The sequence below is a fragment of the Lissotriton vulgaris genome, chromosome 5 (assembly GCF_964263255.1).
Source record: "Lissotriton vulgaris chromosome 5, aLisVul1.2, whole genome shotgun sequence".
In the NCBI taxonomy this organism is placed as follows: domain Eukaryota; kingdom Metazoa; phylum Chordata; class Amphibia; order Caudata; family Salamandridae; genus Lissotriton; species Lissotriton vulgaris.
Window position 1 is genome coordinate 1,778,785,716 of NC_141693.1, and position 12,486 is coordinate 1,778,798,201.

At 48.5% G+C, this 12,486-nt stretch overlaps 1 protein-coding gene across 1 annotated transcript in view; it reads right to left on the reverse strand.

The window, feature by feature from the left end:
• The window catches only part of CNTNAP1 (contactin associated protein 1), a 347,724-nt gene that overhangs the window by 215,698 nt on the left and 119,540 nt on the right, over positions 1–12,486 (reverse strand). The gene's annotated exons all lie outside the window — the stretch shown is intronic.

Below are 12,486 nucleotides of genomic sequence, written 5' to 3' on the forward strand. Positions count from 1 at the left end.
GGTAGTAAGGGCGGCCTTAAGACAAATTAGCTATAGAATAATCGATGAGACATATGATCTGCCTTAAGAATTAGCCCTGGGTTTGTGTGGGTTTTGTTTTTGTTTCTTTATGTCTGAGTCCAAGCTGGGAGAGAATGCAGCTTCTGCATAATATGGTATTGCAGCTCCTCCACCTTTACAATTTCAAAGGGCACAGTACCCACCATGTCAACAAAGGACTAAGGAAACCCTATGATTACAAGTGTATTTATCTATGTAGTTATGTAAATATATATGAAGTACGAACTATGCAACCTATTTATTTATTGATGAAATTACGGTGTATGTAAACTAATCTCCTTTCTGTATCTCTCTGGTGTTGAATTACAAAAAATTAAGAAAGATAGTAACACATAAGATTTCACGAAAGGGAAAGAAAATTGAGTCTAAACATATTGGTATAAGTATTTTAATGTTACAAGATGGCACATATTGTTTCCAATGAACTGCAGAAATATTTTGTAACAACACAATTCATTATGGGATTGATTTACTTTATTTATATTTTGTAAACAAAATGGCATGTATAATCATGACCAAGGTAGCAGCCGGTAGTGGGAGTACCTGTCGGGCGGTGATGTGGGGAGGGGGAGTTGCAGGGTTTTGGGTAGTAATGTATGGATTATGGAGCTTTACAGGTAAGTAAACATATAAATAAATAAAACGAATTTCGTTGTGTGCACTGCATCACCAAATGCGATGCAGCGCACACAACGAAATTCATTTTATATATTTATATGTCTACTTACCTGTAAAGCTCCATAATCCATACATTACTACACCCACCCTGGCCCTCCCCACATCACCGCCCGGCAGGTACTCTCACTACCGGCCGCGCTGCAAGGTAGTGACAAGCTTCCTAAACAAATTGATTTTCCTCATGCCTTGAATACATTTTGTGATCTGAAAAAGTTCAATTGGAGTGCCCCTTTCGTGTTCTGATGTGGAGACAAACTAAGTCATAATATAGCATGTTGGTGGAAGTGCTTTAAGAGGAGGCATCCCTGGCGTTCTGGCAGCACACCTGCACCCGCATTCTAAGAAGCATATACATATACACATGCACACACACAAACGTATATTCAAAACTTTTACTTTTTATTTCTGTTTCTCTTTGAAAACTGAACATTTCTAAATGTATGGCTGTTAGACCTGTCTGCCCTTTGGGTAGTCCCTCCTATTTATTTATTTATTTTTGTCCCCTTTTTGCACCTTTTCTGTGGTGTTGTCCTAGGGGTTAGGTGTTCTTTGCCCTCATGGTCCTTTATCTCTGGGCCTAGGTGTCCTTCCTGACTGAAAACTAGGAGGTATTTAAAATGGTGGCCATTAACTGCCATAACTGCCATCCCTGGAGAAAGACCCATAGGGTAGAATAGAGACCTTCCAGAACCTTCTGGACCCTGCTGGACTTTTGGTGGTCAGTCTATAAAAGACGGAATGTTGGTCAGCCATTTTGTGTGGTCGTAGGTGTTGGTGTGAGAGGAGCTGAGGAAGGTGCCTTGAGAACAAAAGTGAGCTGGAGTCCAGGCTGAAGAGTGAGGAGGAGGGCATGCAAGAGAAGAGGATCTGATAGCCTCTAGGGGCTGCTTCCTCTCTGTTTGCTGATACCCCCCGCATCCTCAGATCTAACCCGGCGGAGTTCTTGTGGTATCTTTGAGGTATAAGGAAGGAGTGTCTTTCCTTCCCCCAGCAAGGAACACTGATCGGGACTCAAGTAAAGGTAACGAGAAAGAGTGGCTGGGATTACCTTGGTATTGGGCAATTGCGGGGGGAACCCCTGCGGAGGCAACCCCTTTGCTGAAGGTTCCGGGTGGCAGGCATTGAGACTTCCTCACGGCAAGCCTGGCCGGAGTCTGCCCTGTCTCCCCTCCCCTCCCCAACTTCGTCTTACTGCAGCATCAACCTTACCGGAACTGGCCTGTGTTCCAGCGGTGGCCGTTTTTCCCAAAGTCCGAGCAGCCCGTCCCAGTCGAGCTGCCAGGGCTCCTGTGAGGTGGGGGGGTGCAGCGCTGAGGAGCCGCGAACGGCAGCGCCATCTCGCCACAGCCGCAGCCCAGGGGAACAGAGAGCCGGCTGAGTGGCGGAGCAGGCGCGACCGGGTCTCTGTCGGTGGCCCGCCTGACAGAAGGAGAGGAGAGAGTTGTGGAGGCTGACGCGGCACCATTAGGGAATCCGACCCAGAAGGGGCGGGCAGGAGTGAGGAGAATCAGGCAGGGAGGAGTCGAACCTCCAAAGGGGCGGGAAGTGAGGAGAAGTCGACGGAGTGCTTCAGTGCCTCAAGGTCCCGTGACAGAGGAGGGGCCGGCTTCTCAACCCCGGTCTGAATTAACCCTCCACCTGCTCAGAGAGCTCCGACTGCTGGCCTCAGCTGAACGAGATCCAACCTCCTTCGGGGAGATAAGTAAGGAAGGGTTTTGGCTGCAGGGACAGGGAGGGAAATATTGGGACACAAACTCCTTCGGCTGAGACAGGGGATACGAGTCCTCGTGTCCCGTTTGAACAAACGAGAAGGGTGTGACTTGCCGAAAGACAGTGAATGGCAGGACGAATAGAAGAGATCTCATTAGTCTGCGCAGGGGGTTATTAAACTCGAGGTTCTGTCCAGAACTGCTGTTATTGAAGAATAATCGACTATAAGGAGTTTTTACAGTGTGGTAAAGTGGTTAAACCTGTAGTGTCCATGCATGCCCAGTGAACAGCCTCTATTTGGAATTGTGAATAAGCTATTAAGTTGTAAGAACCGTACAAATGAGACCAATGTGCAATCTATGAAAGGAAATGAGCTTTTAACTTGATTCTTGATATTAGCAATCTGAAGGTTTCTTAGAAACTGTCTGGTTATTGCTAAAAGTGTCCTACTGGTAGAGTTAAGTCTAAACTTTCATCCAAGTTGCATGTGAATAAGGTAAATACTAGAATAGCCACTGTCCACTTTTCATTAACCGTGTAGTACTGCTAGGAAACTGGTGGGTAAAGTTAGTGCAGAACTTTTATGTAAATGACAAAGGAAGTATAATGTGACTCTGCAATGTATTATCAAACTCAATAAGTGAAAAGGAACTTAAGGAGAAATAATTGTGTGAAAAAGTAAAAGTGAATCAAACTATTTTCATAAACCAGTCCATATTTTTCCACAAATTTGGTGTGGTGTGGTTTTTGTGTGGAAGTGCATTGAGTTACTGCTGGGTGGAGCGCAAACTTTACACGTGTGCTTCTAGGAACTGACTGTCTTACCCTAGGCCAGGCTACCCTATGTGACTTGGTAACTCTAGGTCCAACATGTTTGGTGTCTAGCGGTGGGATGAGAACTGTGGTTGCGACTACTCTGCAGTAACTAAGTGTATTCCACTGGCCTACCCTGGAGTTTTCTCCTGGCGGACTTCCCAATTACTACTTTTGCTTTTTCTAAATTCATTCCTGGTGGTGGTTGGAGGTAGCTTCAAATTGCTCCTTGTGAATCTATTCTTTTTGTGTGCTTGTCCCTACATTGCTCTTCAGCAAAATGGAATTTGCTCTGGAAGAACTGGAAACTTATTCTGCAGCCCAGCTTAGAGACTTTTGCCAAAAAATGGGAGTGTTTTTTAAGCGTGGTGCTAAGAAGGGGGAACTCCAGACCAGTTTGAGGGCTTGGGTGGCAGCACATGGAGAAGGGAAGGAGGAGGAAGAGGGGACGGACCGGGACACAGTCATAGGGGTAGAGGGATTGTTCCATCCTGAGATGGGAAACCTACTTCCAGGACCAATGACCTACTCAAGGAGGGGCAGTAGTGTCTCGGGAGGAAGCTTGACCGAAGCTGAACTAACGGACAGGAGGAAAAAAGGCAGCTGAAGTGGGAGTTAGCCAGGTTAGAACAGGAGAGGGAGGAACAGAGGATTGCTCATGAGTTAAAACTGAGAGAGCTAGAACTCAAGGCCCTACAGTTAGGACCCTCCAATTCTCCGACTGGTGGCAACGAAAACAAAGAATTAACCAGGGAATCCAGACCCTACCTACCTAAAGACATAGTTGCCAGCTACAGCCAAGGGGATGACATAGCCAAGTGGCTGGCTGCCTATGAGGTCTCCTTAAGAGCCCATGGGATCCAGGAGAAACACTGGGGGGGGGGGGGGTTTATACAAGTATATGCCTCCTACTGGTCAGGACACATTATTGGCCCTGGAACAGGAAGAGCAGACCCACTACCCCACCATGAAAGTGGCATTAATTAAAAAGTTTGGACTGACCCCAGAGAAGTATCGCCAAAGGTTCAGGGGGAGTCACAAATTAAGCACCCAAAACTGGGTGGATTTCCTGGACTATGCAAGGAAGGCATTGGAGGGCTGGGTACAGGGCAGCGAGGTGAAGGACTATGAGGGGTTATATGACCTTTTTCTCAGAGAGCACCTACTCGAGAAATGTTTTCCCGAGCTGCGTCAACACCTGGTGGACAGCAAGCTGACCAACCCCCGGAAGCTTGCAGAGGAGGCGTACATCTGGGCAAGTACCCGGGTGTCCTCAAAGGGGACTGGAGGGGATTCCCAAAGGGCCGGACAGGGCGCCCCTCAGAAGAAGGAGGGGGGAGATAAAAAGCAGGAGTTCTCTAAAGGTCCCCAAAACAGTTTCCAGGGAAAGGGAACAGGTTTCACCCCTAAGGCTACCCCGCCCAGAAACCCTCATCCTGGCCAAAGCCAGCAGCCAAGGGTTGTCCACTGCTTTGAGTGTGGTGGTGTTGGACATTATAAGGGAGATGTTAAATGCCCAAAGAGACCACCCCCTTCCAGCCCCAGCCCCGGGAGTAGCTAGTGTAGCGCTCGGGGAGGAGTTGCCCTTAGATAAAGGGGGTGAGTGGGCGGGTGTCACCTTAGTGTCCCTGGGAGATCGGGAGATGGTTCCTAAGATCCAGGTGCCCCCAAATACTACCAAGTATGGGCAATGGATCACCATCAATGGCCAGAGACGGGAGGCTCTGAGAGATACAGGAGCCAGTATGACGATGGTAAGGAGTCAACTGGTGTCTCCAGAGCAGGTGATTCCCAATGTACTCCACCCTGCCGCGATGGCTGACGGCAGAATGGGCCACTACCCTGTGGCTGAGGTTCCCTTTGAGTGGGAAGGGGTTGCAGGTTCACTTCGAGTTGCCGTAAGCCCTGCCGTGCCAGTCGATTGTCTGCTGGGGAATGACATGGAGCACAATGCTTGGAGAGAGGTGGAATACCGGACTCATTCGGAGATGCTGGGTACACCTGACTGGGCCAGTGTAAGCACAAGGTCTGCGACTGCCCAGAGAGGGAGTTCGCCTGGGCTGGAGCCTGGAACAATGGCCCAGCCCGCTGCCAAAAAGGGACAGACCCGAAGACAGGAGAAGCCTGCTTCGGCTTCCACGCCCCATGTGACAGATCGGCCACCTGCGGTGGTGAGCCAGGAGTCCGTGGAGGGGGAAGTAGTCTCCCTGGAGGACCTACCCATCCCTGCTGAGTGGCATGTGGAGGGAGGGCCTACCAGGGAGGAGTTCTGTAAGGGCCGGAAGGAGTGCCCTAAACTTGAGGGACTGAGGCGACAGGCCGAAGCCCAGGCAGCAGGGAACGTTGCAGGACACTACCACATTTACTGGGAGGACGGACTCCTCTACAGTGAACCCAAGGTACCTTTACCCGGTTCATCTAGGGCCTTGGTAGTCCCTCAACGATACCGAGCCTTTCTGTTAGAATTGGCTCATGAAATACCCTTGGCAGGACACTTAGGTCAGGACAAGACCTTTGCCCGGCTTGTCCCCCACTTTTACTGGCCTCAGATGAAAGTGGCATCTGACACTTATTGTCGGACATGTGTAACCTGTCAAGCCAGTGGGAAAACAGGGGTGAAGCTAAAAGCTCCCCTGGAACCACTACCTGTCGTTAGCACCCCCTTTGAAAGGGTGGACATTGTGGGGCCATTGGATCCACCGACAACAGCTGGGCACAGGTTTATCCTGGTTCTGGTGGATCACGCCATGCGGTACCCAGAGGCAATTCCTCTGAGGACTGTCACTGTACCTGTAGTGGCTAGGGCCCTGATGGGCATCTTCACCCGAGTGGGCTTCCCCAAGGAAGTTGTGTCTGACAGGGGGACCAACTTCATGTCAGGATATATGCGGGCAATGTGGAAGGAGTGTTGAGTGGCCTACCGGTTCACCACTCCCTACCACCCCCAGTCAAATGGACTGATAGAAAGGTTCAACAAGACCTTGAAAGGCATGATCAGAAGTCTGCCTGAGAGCCTGCGGAGGAAATGGGACGTCCTCCTACCCTGTTTGCTATTCTCCTACAGGGAAATGCCACAGAAGGGAGTGGGCTTCAGCCCCTTTGAACTCCTGTATGGGCACCCTGTACGTGGTCCTCTCAGCCTGGTGAAGGATGGATGGAAAAAGTCTCCCAGAAAGCCTCCCCAGGATGTGGTGAGCTACATGCTGGCCTTCCGGAGCCAAATGGCAAAGTTGTGGAAGCAAGCTTCTGACAACTTGGAAGCCAGCCAAGCAGTAATGAAGGAGTGGTATGACCACAACGCTCACCCGGTGGAGTTGGAGCCTGGCCAGAAAGTGTGGGTGATGGAGCCTGGAGAGCTAAGTGCCCTCCAGGTTCGCTGGACAGGCCCCTTCGAGGTGTTAGAGAAGAAGGGTAAGGCCACATACCTGGTGGACCTTAAGACCCCTCGACAGCCCCTACGGGTGCTGCATGCTAACCGCCTCAAACCCCACCATGAGAGGCCCGAGGTCATCTTGATGATGGTGACTGATGGAGGAGAGGAAGCGTAAAGCGAGCCTCTCCCGGACTTGTTTTCGTCTCAGGAAAAGGATTGGTCGGTGGAGGGAGTGATTCTCTCCCCATCCCTAACTCCTGAACAGCGGGAGGACTGCCGCCAGATATTGGAGCAGTACTCTTCGTTGTTCTCCCTTGTCCCGGGAAGGACCCACCTGTGTACCCATGATGTGGACACAGGAGACAGCCCACCAGTGAAGTCCAAGACCTACCGGCTGTCAGACAAGGTGAAGGCCAGCATCCACGGTGAGGTGACCAAGATGCTGGAGCTAGGAGTTATTGAACCTTCCAGCAGCCCCTGGTCCAGTCCGGTGGTTCTAGTGCCAAAAGCTGCTCCACTGGGCACCACTCCAGAACTGAGGTTCTGTGTGGATTACCAGGGACTGAACTCAGTAACCAAGACTGATGCTCATCCGATCCCTAGGGCGGATGAATTGATTGACCGGCTGGGAGCCGCCCAATATCTGAGTAGCTTTGACCTCACTTCAGGGTACTGGCAGATCTCCCTTACAGATGGAGCAAAGGAAAGGTCAGCTTTCTCCACACCTGAGGGACACTTCCAGTTCTGCGTGATGCCCTTTGGGCTCAAGAACGCCCCTGCCACTTTTCAGCGGCTAGTGAACCAGGTCCTCTCTGGAATGGAGGCTTTCTCCGCTGCTAACCTGGATGACATTGCCGTCTTCAGCAGCAGTTGGGAGGACCATTTGCATCACTTGCAAGCAGTTCTCCAGGCCCTGAAACAAGCTGGCTTGACAATCAAGGCCAGCAAATGTCAGATTGAGCAGGGGTCGGTTGTGTACCTAGGTCACTTGGTGGGTAGGGGAACAGGGCAGCCCCTCCAGGCAAAGATTGAGGCAATCATGGCCTGGGAACCCCCCAAGACCCAGACTGAGGTCCAAGCTTTCCTGGGCCTCACAGGTTACTACCGTCGCTTTGTGAAGGGGTATGGCACTATTGTAGCGCCCCTCACAGAGCTCACTTCCAAGAAACAACCTCGACGGGTAGTCTGGACAGAGGCTTGTCAGCAAGCCTTTGAGAAATTGAAACAGGCAATGTGTGCAGCACCGGTCCTGAGGGCCCCCGACTTCTCCAAGGAGTTAATTGTCCAGACAGACGCATCAGAACATGGCATTGGGGCAGTGTTATCGCAGCTCAATGAAGAGGGTCTGGATCAGCCTGTGGTCTTCCTGTCCAGGAGACTGCTTCCCCGGGAACAGAAGTGGAGTGCAATTGAGCGGGTGGCTTTTGCGGTGGTGTGGGCTCTGAAGAAGTTGCGGCCATACCTGTTTGGCTCGCACTTCCTGGTTCAGACTGACCACCGACCCCTTCGTTGGCTAGGGGAAAATCCCAAGTTGTTGAGATGGTCCATCTCCCTACAGGGAATGGACTTCCGGGTGGAACATCAGCCTGGAGTGGACCACGCCAATGCAGACGGTCTCTCTAGGTACTTCCGCCTTAGTGATGAGGACTCTCAAGGGGTTGGGTAGCCCTCCCCACTTTCAGCTGGGGGGACGCGTGTTAGACCTGTCTGCCCTTTGGGTAGTCCCTCCTATTTATTTATTTATTTTTGTCCCCTTTTTGCCCCTCAAAACCCTTGATTTTTATGTCCACTGCATTTTTGAGGTGTTGTCCTAGGGGTTAGGTGTTCTTTGCCCTCATGGTCCTTTATCTCTGGGCCTAGGTGTCCTTCCTGACTGAAAACTAGGAGGTATTTAAAATGGTGGCCATTAACTGCCATAACTGCCATCCCTGGAGAAAGACCCATAGGGTATAATAGAGACCTTCCAGAACCTTCTGGACCCTGCTGGACTTTTGGTGGTCAGTCTATAAAAGACGGAATGTTGGTCAGCCATTTTGTGTGGTCGTAGGTGTTGGTGTGAGAGGAGCTGAGGAAGGTGCCTTGAGAACAAAAGTGAGCTGGAGTCCAGGCTGAAGAGTGAGGAGGAGGGCATGCAAGAGAAGAGGATCTGATAGCCTCTAGGGGCTGCTTCCTCTCTGTTGGCTGATACCCCCCCGCATCCTCAGATCTAACCCGGCGGAGTGTTTGTGGTATCTTTGAGGTATAAGTAAGGAGTGTCTTTCCTTCCCCCAGCAAGGAACACTGATCGGGACTCAAGTAAAGGTTACGAGAAAGAGTGGCTGGGATTACCTTGGTATTGGGCAATTGCGGGGGGAACGCCCGCAGAGGCAACCCCTTTGCTGATGGTTCCGGGTGGCAGGCATTGAGACTTCCTCACGGCAAGCCTGGCCGGAGTCTGCCCTGTCTCCCCTCCCCTCCCCAACTTTGTCTTACTGCAGCATCAACCTTACCGGAACTGGCCTGTGTTCCAGCGGTGGCCATTTTCCCAAAGTCCGAGCAGCCCGTCCCAGTTGAGCTGCCAGGGTTCCTGTGAGGTGGGGGGGCGCAGCGCTGAGGAGCCGCGAACGGCAGCGCCATCTCGCCACAGCCGCAGCCCAGGGGAACAGAGAGCTGGCTGAGGGGCGGAGCAGGCATCACCGGGTCTCTGTCGGTGGCCCGCCTGACAGAAGGAGAGGAGAGAGTTGTGGAGGCTGACCCGGGACCATTAGGGAATCCGACCCGGAAGGGGCGGGCAGGAGTGAGGAGAATCAGGCAGGGAGGAATCGAACCTCCAAAGGGGCGGGAAGTGAGGAGAAGTCGACGGAGTGCTTCAGTGCCTCAAGGTCCCGTGACAGAGGAGGGACCGGCTTCTCAACCCCGGTCTGAATTAACCCTCCACCTGCTCAGAAAGCTCCGACTGCTGGCCTCAGCTGAACGAGATCCAACCTCCTTCGGGGAGATAAGTAAGGAAGGGAGGAAATATTGGGACACAAACTCCTTCGGCTGAGACAGGGGATACGAGTCCTCGTGTCCCGTTTGAACAAACGAGAAGGGCGTGACTCTGCCGGAAGACAGTGAATGGCAGGACGAATAGAAGAGATCTCATTAGTCTGCGCAGGGGGTTATTAAACTCGAGGTTCTGTCCAGAACTGCTGTTATTGAAGAATAATCGACTATAAGGAGTTTTTACAGTGTGGTAAAGTGGTTAAACCTGTAGTGTCCATGCATGCCCAGTGAACAGCCTCTATTTGGAATTGTGAATAAGCTATTAAGTTGTAAGAACCGTACAAATGAGACCAATGTGTAATCTATGAAAGGAAATGAGCTTTTAACTTGATTCTTGATATTAGCAATCTGAAGGTTTCTTAGAAATTGTCTGGTTATTGCTAAAAGTGTCCTACTGGTAGAGTTAAGTCTAAACTTTCATCCAAGTTGCATGTGAATAAGGTAAATACTAGAATAGCCACTGTCCACTTTTCATTAACCGTGTAGTACTGCTAGGAAACTGGTGGGTAAAGTCAGTGCAGAACTTTTATGTAAATGACAAAGGAAGTATAATGTGACTCTGCAATGTATTATCAAACTCAATAAGTGAAAAGGAACATAAGGAGAAATAATTGTGTGAAAAAGTAAAAGTGAATCAAACTATTTTCATAAACCAGTCCATATTTTTCCACAAATTTGGTGTGGTGTGGTTTTTGTGTGGAAGTACATTGAGTTACTGCTGGGTGGAGAACAAACTTTACACGTGCGCTTCTAGGAACTAACTGTCTTACCCTAGGCCAGGCTACCCTATGTGACTTGGTAACTCTAGGTCCAACAATGGCTTTCCATGATTTTGGTATTTTCTTCCCAATTTAAACTCTGTGCTCACACATGGGCAAGTTATCTATGCAAGGCGTTTGATCAAATGGAAAGACTGATGTTGTCAAGTGAATCACAGGGATGTTTTTCACCCAGTGATTCTGAGTGACATCAAATAGACAACAAGATCGAAGCTCGAGTTGTCTATTATACAACTCAGAACTCTGACTTTGAAAGCATCTGCGTAGTTCACTTTTTACCTATCTATAATCTTATTTTATGTATGACCTTCAAAATCATCTACCCCTGCTTGTAGAATGTATACAATACGAGAGGAGTGATGGGGGAACCATACATAGCATTACTTCTTTTCCCTGCCCCAAATGTAAAACAACGTACCTTACATGTCATCCTTAATCAGTCCCTTCCACTTTTCTGTCTCCCTTCTCCTTCCTGCAGCTCTGGGTTTTGCTTTCAGTACAAGTAAACAAGAGCACTGCACTAACAGGCTCTCAAAGAGCCTTGCCTAGAAGACTTTTATGACTTAGCAACAGTCAGTTATATGGTCTGTAATGGGTATTAGAACATTGGAATGTTGGGTGCTCCATTGAAAACAATGGAGTGTTCTGGGCTTATAATGGCTGGTATAAGCCTGGAGCTCCAACATTCCAGTGTTTCTTTGTTCACAGCTCTGGCTGTGAACAAAGGCTTCAGGGAGCCTGAGGGGATTCCAATCCCCTCACGCTTCCAAAAGGCTTTGTTTTTTTTGTTAGAACATTCTGTCCTCTAGTGACAGAATGTTCTAATAGCCTTATAGCCCTTCTTAGATGGGCTATACCGCTATTAAAGTCCCTCTCCCTTGTTAAAGGCCCTCGCCTTCGGCTCGGGGCCTTTAACGCTGGCGAGGGCCTTTAATAGCCGGTATAGCCCTCTACGGCGGGCAATAAGGCTATAATGAACAACATAATTTCTTGAAACAATGGCCAAGTAGAATTCCTTTTTGTTAACATTCTTATTTTTCTGGATTGTTGTGTTTTTATAATGGCTCTAATAATGAAATGGCAACCAGATGATTAAAGAAGGCACCTACAATGACTAGCAATTGTCTAACATCATTTGAGTTCCTCAAGTTACTTTCTCTGATGCTCATCTGTTGCAAAACTACACCCTGATGTAAAAAAAGAGACATGGTCTGTATAAAAACGTGACATTGAACACCAAACAATCAAATCAAATCAAACAAAGCTTTATTCGATTTCTGTTTAGAGAATCATAAAAGCACATAAATCACATATGCATTACACACAATAACACAGCAATAAAACATTAATTAAATAGACATCATTGCGTTAAATCACACACTATTCTGACAATTAAGGTCACTTATTTGCACCCCCTTTACGTGATTAAATTGTTGGACACTGTCACATTAAAATTGATTTCATACATTTTACTACACTTTTTAAATACATTAATATTCTAAAAACTGTAATGCTAAAAAGGTGGGATGACTGTCTAAAATCGATCTTTTTAAAAAGGGATAAAATCAATTTTTTCCATCGTACTTTATAACATTTACAGAATAAGACCACGGGGAGTGTTGTTTGCTCTAAACAATCCTCACAGGGGCACAGTTGCATAACTCTCAACCAATCATTCATGTTTGAGAAACTTGTTATTTTGTGTAGTTCCCAAGCATGAATCTTGTCAGTAGGAGTTTATCATAAGTACCGCAGACAATTGTAAGATAAGGTTGAATGCTATGAGTGATTAAGATCGTTTGGTTATACAATACTGTAGGTTTCAATATTTCTTCTGTTAATCTAAGTGATTCAGGTAGGGTCAAGCCTTTATCTTTTAACACTTTTCTTGTCCAACTACTAATCGTGCTCGGCTCAGTATAAAACTCTGGGTGGCCCAAATCATGTATAAAGTCCTGCACATACTTTAGCCATGCAATTCTTAAAACACCTTCCAATTTAAAAATATTGTTTAAAATGTCCCTGTTAAGGTTGGTTTCCACAGATGTC